This window comes from Canis aureus, chromosome 14 (assembly GCF_053574225.1).
Source record: "Canis aureus isolate CA01 chromosome 14, VMU_Caureus_v.1.0, whole genome shotgun sequence".
Lineage (NCBI taxonomy): Eukaryota > Metazoa > Chordata > Mammalia > Carnivora > Canidae > Canis > Canis aureus.
In genome coordinates, this window is record NC_135624.1 from 25,403,476 (window position 1) to 25,411,301 (window position 7,826).

Here is a 7,826-nt window from a genome sequence, read left to right on the forward strand (position 1 = left end):
TTTCTTTTAACATTTCTTACAGGGCCGTTCCGCTGGTGATTAATTCCCCAGTGTTTTTGTTTGTCTGTAAGCCTTTATTTCTCTTTCACTTTTGAAGGATAATCTTGCTGGGTATATAATTCCAGGTTGGTGGGATTTTTTTTCTCAAGACTAGATATTTCAATACATTCTCTTTTCTATTGCATGGTTGCATCGTTTCTGATGAGAAGTCTACTGTAATTTTTATTCTTGTCCCTTTATAAGTAAGAGGTGTCCCTCTCCTGGCTTGTTTCAAGAATTTCTTTCTGAAAAAAAAAATTCTTTTTGTCCTTGGTCATTTGAAGTTTGAACATGATAGCATTAATAATGTAGATTTTTAAGTATTATTCCACCTGGTATTCTCTCAGCTTCCTGTATCTGTGTTTCGGGTTTGTTATTAACATTGGAAAGTGTTGGTCATTGTTCAATTATTTCTTCTGCTATATTATTTATCTCTTCTCCAGGTATTCCAGTTATGTGTTATCTGGCATATCCAATTAGGTCATGTCTTTTGATATCCTGCAATTTTAAGGTGTTCTGTGAGGGTTATTTTTTCCCTCTTTCTGCTATTTTTCTCCTTGCATTTCAGTTTGGGAAATTTTTATTAACCTATCTTTGAGTTCACTGATTCTTTTCTCAACCATATCTAATTGGTTAAAGTTATTCGAAGCGTTCTTCATTACTATTACGGTTGGTTTTTTTCTTACATTTCATTTGATTATTTCTTAGGATTTCCATCTCTCTGCTTACCTTACCCATCTGTTCTTGTACGTTGTCTACTTTTTCCATTACAACCTCTAACATATTAATCATAGTTATTTTAAATTGGTGCTTTGATAATTCCAACATCTGTAACATATCTGAATCTGGTTCTGATGATTACTTTGGCTCTGCAGACTGTGTTTTTCTCTTGACTTTTGTCATGCCTGACTATTTTTTTTGTCAAAGGCTGGACATGATGTATTGAGTAATAGGAATGGAAGGAAAATAGGGTTTTAGTGTGACGTTTTACATTAATCTGTCTAGGAATTGGCCTCTGTTTAATATTTGTTGTAGCAATAAGTGCCAGAACCTTCAAACTCCTCTAGGGTCCCTGTGCTTGTCTTTAGGTTTCCCTAAAAACTCCTCCTTCAATTGAATCCATATGTTGCCATTTTTTCAGATGTATTTCACTGTCATTATACTGGTATCGTGTTAATGAGGCAGTAAGATGTGGTAAGGATGCGGTAAAGAAGGGAAGCATTCTAATCTTATAATTAAATTTCAGTCTTTTAGCAAGCCCTTATCCCTGGACTGTGACCTTCACAGTGCTTCTTAGTCTCTTTCCATCCCCCCACCACCCTGAGTAACATAGCAAGGCTACAGCAAGCTGGAGGCTAAAAATGACCTTCCCTCAGGTGGAATAAGGGCCTGGTAAAGTCTATTTCCTTTTTGTGTAGGCCTTTATGATGCAGGATACTCTGGCATATTTCTAAATGGTTACTTTTCTCCTCCCCCTGCCAGAGCTACAAGGAGATAATTCTTGGATTTTCACTGAGAGAAGCTGCTGGAGTTACTAGAGGTAAGACCCATGAAAATGTGACACTCCACCAAAACTCTGGACACCAGGAGTTTCTCTCTCTCTTTTAAGATTTTATTCATTTACTCATAAGAGACACAGATAGAGAGTGAGGCAGAGACAGAGGCAGAGGGAGAAGAAGCAGGCTCCATGCAGGGAGCCCGATGTGGGACTCGATCCCAGGTCTCCAAGATCATGCCCTGGGCTGAAGGCAGGTGCTAAACTGCTGAGCCACCCAGGGATCCCAGAGTTTCTCACTCTCAAACTACCCCACATTCAGCTGTCAGAAATAAATCAAAATTACCATTTAATGTTCTCATTAGTTTTTAGCCACAGGGGGTTTCCTGCTTCAGGTAAATAGATCTTGGCTCTGACTCTGAATTTATCTGTCTCTCTACATTTTAGGGCGGCCATTTGCCTTGTGACCTCAATTTTCTAGTGGGGCCAGGAAAAATCATTGATTTCAGTTTGTGTAGCTTTTATCCTATCATAAAGATGGGAACAACAACCTCTCAGTTCTTTACATGTTGGAGCTGAAGCTGGAAGTCTATTATATAATTTTTAACAAAGAGTTTCACTGTTGTAATTAAAGAAAAACTTGAAAAATAAGACATCCTTTTTTAGGGTTCTATCTTTGGCCTTGAGTAATTTTCTTCTTAGTTTAGCAAGGAGTTATACCTGCAAACCTTTTTATTTTATTTTTTTAAACCTTTTTAATCCTAATAGAAATTACCAATAAAATCATGGTCTCACATAGGAGTAAAGACTATCCTCCTTTCTAAGCCCTGGGGCAACCAAATCTAGCCTTAGACAAGCTTCCTGCATACAGTTGGCAAGCCAACACGAAGGCAAGAGATTATAGAAATTCAAGAAATGTCTCCCAATCTTCCCTTCTCCCGGGAGATCCCAATCCCTATAATGGGGGACATGGTCCTTCCTAATAGAAGGACAGCTATGATTTCATTTCCAAAGGCTCATGGATGAGAGAGCTCAGTGACAAGTCTACACTGAGGTATAAATGGTTGATAGTGGATATCTTCCTAAAAGCAGTCTCTTCTAAGATGGAAGAAGAGCTGTGCAAGCATGGAGGGCTTGCATAAAGAGGGGTGATGCAGTCACATGGAGGTCAGGAGAGGGAGAAAACCACAGCACCTTCCCCTACCCCTATCCTACTGCTAGCTCTGAGGACTCCACTCTTCCCTCTCTCTGAGCTAAACTTGGCCAAGGCCAGCAAAATAGTACAGATTACATGACAGTACACTGAGAATGGTCATATAGCACTAGGGTACTGTAACAGTTGTGACACTTGGGAAACTCCTTGGTGCTGCTGGGTATGGGCATCCTGGTGGGGGTACTGGGTGCCTCTATACAACTGGATGAGTGTGGAAGTCTAAGCATCTCACTTGACCTTGCTATTGGCAGTGGGTCTGCAGTTTTCTCTGTCATGTTTAGCTGGAATAGAGAAGCTGCTGTCTAAAAGTTTTCTGTCTTGCTAGGCTCCCACCCCTCTGGTGCCTAGGTCTTCTTTGGGGCTTTTGATGTCTATGTCCAGTGATGTTTCCAAATTGCTGATCTCATCAGCTCAAGTCTGGGATGTATGAGGCAAACAAAACAAAACTCTAGGGGACTCTCTACCCAGCCTATTCCTTGGGTCCTGAGGTTCCTAGTCAGTCTGCCTTCTTCTCTCCATTTTTTAGGAGTTTTTTAGAAGTCTTTCTAGGCTGGTTTTATGTACCATATCTAGGGGTTTTAATTGTATTTAATGGGAGAAATAAGCAAAGTGTATCTATTCCATCCTCTCAAAGGCAGAACTCTGCCCTCTTTGTTTTGTCACCTGCTTTCAATGCAACATCTTTTCATGCAAATAAATATATTTCATATTATCATTTTGATGGTGGTGTCTTATTCCATGGCACCGATATATATTGTTTTAATTAAGTCAACTATCTGTGGTTGGACTTGCAGAGTTTCTGCTCCCCTAACACATTTCTTCTATATGAATAGCACCAAGTAGCTAAACATTTGTCCTTATTCTTAACTATTCGCATTGGCTAAATTTCTGAACACTGGCACTGTAACCTAAAGTGTACATACACGTTAACACTTCTAAAAAGTGCAACTGATTCTCTCCAGAGAGCAGAAAGTTTACAGCAGATTATGCAACTGTTTGTACCTGGTTTGTATATGTAGCCCTCCATACCTTCAATATCACTGAGTATTATTTTTTTAATTGGCAATCCAGTAAGTTATAAATGGTGTATCACATTTCAAAAATTACCTTTATTTAGTTATTTGTGAGATTTGAGAGCAATAAAGGTGTCTATTGGTACATCTCTAGGCAGTATGAGGAAAGATTGAAAGCTTAAAAGGGTTCCTTAAAAGGGTAGAGTCAAGTCAGGGCAGCTTGTGAACACCACTGCAGTGTAGCAGCCAGTGGGCAGGACCAGTGACCAGGCCAAATTGAGAGAGGCAGAGGAAAGGGAAGTAGGAGGACAGCTCTCATTTGATAGGGCAACAGAACAGGTTTTCTCTGTAATTCAAGAGGTCATTTAATTTCTCAGGAATTCTTGGGCCTGTTTCCTAATGACCTGCCATCTATCAGAAATGGGTAGTTGTTATCACAGTGAATGGATTGAAAGCCCGATGTAATTGTTGCTCTGTAACTACTGGCCTTATAATCTATAAATGAGTACAAGCACACACGCACACACACACAGCCTTGGCCTGTTTTAAACCTGGTCTTCCGATCCATGCCACATTTAGTCTCTATCAGACTATAATTAGCTTATGTTACAGTTGGGCTGTTATGACAGTCACATAGTATGAGTGCAAGATGATAGGGTTTGAGCCTGATAGAGGGAGAGCTTTCTTCTTAGCAGGTCTCAAAAACTGCTTAGATTTCACCACTGATCATTCTGCTGCTCAATAACTGAATGCGAACAATAGTGATTTGCATTTGTTTGCAAGGGATTTTTTTTTTTTTTTTTTTGAGAGAGAGAAAGAGAGAGAGAAAGAGCTGGGGGATGATCAGTTGACTGCCAGAGCCTTCTGTTTCAGTTCAGAGTTGATGAGGAGCCCAAACTGGCAGATTTAGCACTCTGATCCCTTGTATTTAATTATTCTTTTATTTCTGTAGGTAATTATGGCCTTTTCCCCCTGAGGAAAAGAAAAAAAAAAATATGGACTTTTCCCCTGAGGGAGAGAGAATCCCAAGCAGACTCCTTGTCCAGTGCAGAGCCTGACTTGGGGCTGGATCCAATGACTCCGAGATCACCACCTGAGCTGAAACCAAGAGTAGGCCACCCAACCAACTGTGCTGCCCAGGCACCCCTGTTTGCAAGATATTCCTAACTGTAAGTCCTTAAAGGCAGGAACTCTGCAGATACCCTACTTGCCAAAATCTGAACTAATGACCACCTCATGTCACTGCTCCATTTCAATTTGCTGAATTGGTATACACTGAATTGTATTTCATTAAGTTGATTTGTCTAGAATCTGGCAGAAAGGAGACCCCCTGTGCTGGTGATGGAAGGCATCCCAGGATAACTAGTACCCAGTGCCTTAAAAGCACACTTGCTTCTTCAGGCTGTTTCATCTGGAGCCATAGGATTTCATCAAACGGATTAGGTCTGGCATGCTGAGGGGCAATCTGATACTTAGGAGTACAGAACATGAGACTTCACACAAAGATGCACTCACTCCTCAACTTACTGCCACAGAATTGGATCCCGCACACACAGACATTTTCATTAATTCCATTTTGTCCAATTCCCATCAATAAAAGGGAAAGGTGCATTTATAGTTGTATGCATTGCATCATATAGTTTATTCCTGACAGGAAATACTTCCATTTTGATGAGGCAATAATGAAAACGGAATATGACAGGTACAATCACACCGTTGATGACACCTTTGGAGTAATTGTACACAGAGTAGTTTCTGGTAGCTTCTGGCTTGGTTTCAAAGCTCCTTTACCACTCACACACTGCCAGTGCCAAGCACAGGAATGCATGTTCCTATAATGATACAACCTCTAGCTCTGCCTCTCTGTGTCTCTGCAGCTGAGCTGGCACAGGGCCAGCTGAAGGATTCCTGAAGGCATTGTGACCTGCTTTTCAAAGCTGGCACCTAGGTGCAGTGGGAGCTCATGTTTCCTGATTCCTGCCCAAACAAGGCCAGCCATGGGACCCAGAATATCCATTCTGCAAGCAAAGTATGCAGGACACTGAGGTATGCAGCCCCACCCTATTCGTCATCCTAGAAGTTACCAGAGATTTGCACTTGGGGTTGCTGATCACTGCTCAGCTGTCATTTCTAAAGCTGGCACTGGAACCCCAGAACCCAGATGAGGGGGAAATAGATTCTTTATCCCATGACCTCCACCTTCACCAGGTATTGATCATTTTACAGCTATGGACACTAAGTTCAGCGGGATCTAGCTCACAGTGGCACAGCCAGTGAATGTCAGAGGAGGGAACTAGGTATAGGCATTTGCCACTGTGGTCCCCCCAACTCCCTTGTCTGCACCTTGACAATTTTTCACGTTACCAGCCCTGCCATTCCCAAACTTCTCACATTACTACATTCCTTTCCAGCTAATGGCACACATGGGACTCAGATCCCACCACCTGGATGCACACAAGCCTAGATTCAGAAGTGCATGCACTAAGAAGTCCTCAAGCCAATGTGTGGGCACTGCAATGGTGAACATTCTGGGGTCTCGTCCTGAGTGAGGGTAGCGTGGTTGTGGTGCTTTCACTGTGGCAGCTCCTTGGTGCTGATCTGGACTGTGCAGCTTCAGAGCTTGCTGAGACTTTCCAGATTCTGGAACCCACCTAATACCTTTAAATAAATTCTTTTCTTGCTTAAAATAGCAAGAGTTTACTTCGTTATTTGCAACAAGAAACCCAAGATTTATGATTCCCAAAGTCAGAGCTTTTTTTCTTGATGCATAATCAGGTATTAACTTTAAAGTCACAGCTTATTAACCCTCTCCCTTTTTCCATACATAACCGAAAGTAAAGAACAGAGGGCACCTGGAAAGAGAAGCTTGGATCCTGGGACTGTCAGAATGGATAGCGGCAGGTGGGTGACAGAAAAGTCCAGGGGACTGCATCCCACAAAGGGGAAGCAGGAGAGGTGGAAAGCCAAACAGAATCGGGAGGGGCAACAGACAAGAACACACATTTACTGAGCAACAACTTTGTGCCAGGACACATTATCAACACAGCAAAATCAAAAACAAGTATCTAAGATAGGTATTCACACCATTTCTTATCTCCTGCTTTCTAAGGAGGGTTCTTTGAATTCTTCAGCTCCTAAGTTCTTTTTGTGGGAACAGGTCTAATGAAAAAGCCAAAGAAATGCCTCAGAGTTATGCGTGGAAGAAAGAAGAGGTACAGAAAGGGAAAGGAGCAGATTACAGGCTGGTAGTAGGAGGGAGGGCAACAGAAGTGAGAAGTTAAAGAGAGAAGTACCATGATGAGGGAGACGCTGGGAGAAGGTGACATTTTAGGAAGGTTAGGGCAGATTTGCTCCCCTTGTCTGATATAAAACCCCTTCCCTTGCTCTTTCTTTCAAGAGCCTTCAGAAAGTCTCCCACTACTCTTCAAGAGTTTTAGTATGCACTTGCTACTCTTTTGGAAGCATTACTATTTTGGGACCAGTCTTAAGAAGTAACAGATGCATTTTCTCATGTGACCTTCATTAATAGCCTGTGAGAGGAACACTATTATTATTTTATTTCTCAGCTCCAGAACCTGAAGATCAGAGAGGTTGTATGGCTTACGCAGAGTCACACAGCTCTCTAAGTGGTAAGACTGGGATTTGAATCCAGACCAAAAGGATTCCAATACTCTTGCAGAGAGGAAGGTGGAAGTGACAATATGTTGACATCACAATCCGTCCATTTGCTTGCTGGGGCTGGTCACATGGATTTGGGAATTCCTGCACTAATATAGGGGTCTGCCAATTACTTAGATCCATAACGTTAAATAAACCCAAAAAACTATGAAATCCTACACAACAACTATTCCCACAGCCTAAGGACAAGCCTAAATTATTCAGAAAATAGAAATTAATTAAATAGCAAGGATATGGGGATCCCTGGGTGGCTCAGCAGTTTGGCGCCTGCCTTTGGCACAGGGCACGATCCTGAAGTCCCAGGATCGAGTCCCACGTCAGGCTCATGGCATGGAGCCTGCTTCTCCCTCCTCCTGTGTCTCTGCCTCTCTCTCTCTCTCTCTCTGTC

The 7,826-nt window shown here is 42.0% G+C and overlaps 1 long non-coding RNA gene across 1 annotated transcript; it reads left to right on the plus strand.

Annotated features, from left to right (window-relative positions):
- The first annotated feature begins 5,524 nt into the window (after positions 1-5,524).
- LOC144282868 (uncharacterized) lies at positions 5,525-6,449 on the plus strand. The gene is made up of 2 exons (XR_013351280.1): positions 5,525-5,806; positions 6,172-6,449. It is a non-coding gene; the product is annotated as an uncharacterized LOC144282868 (long non-coding RNA).
- Positions 6,450-7,826: the final 1,377 nt, after the last annotated feature.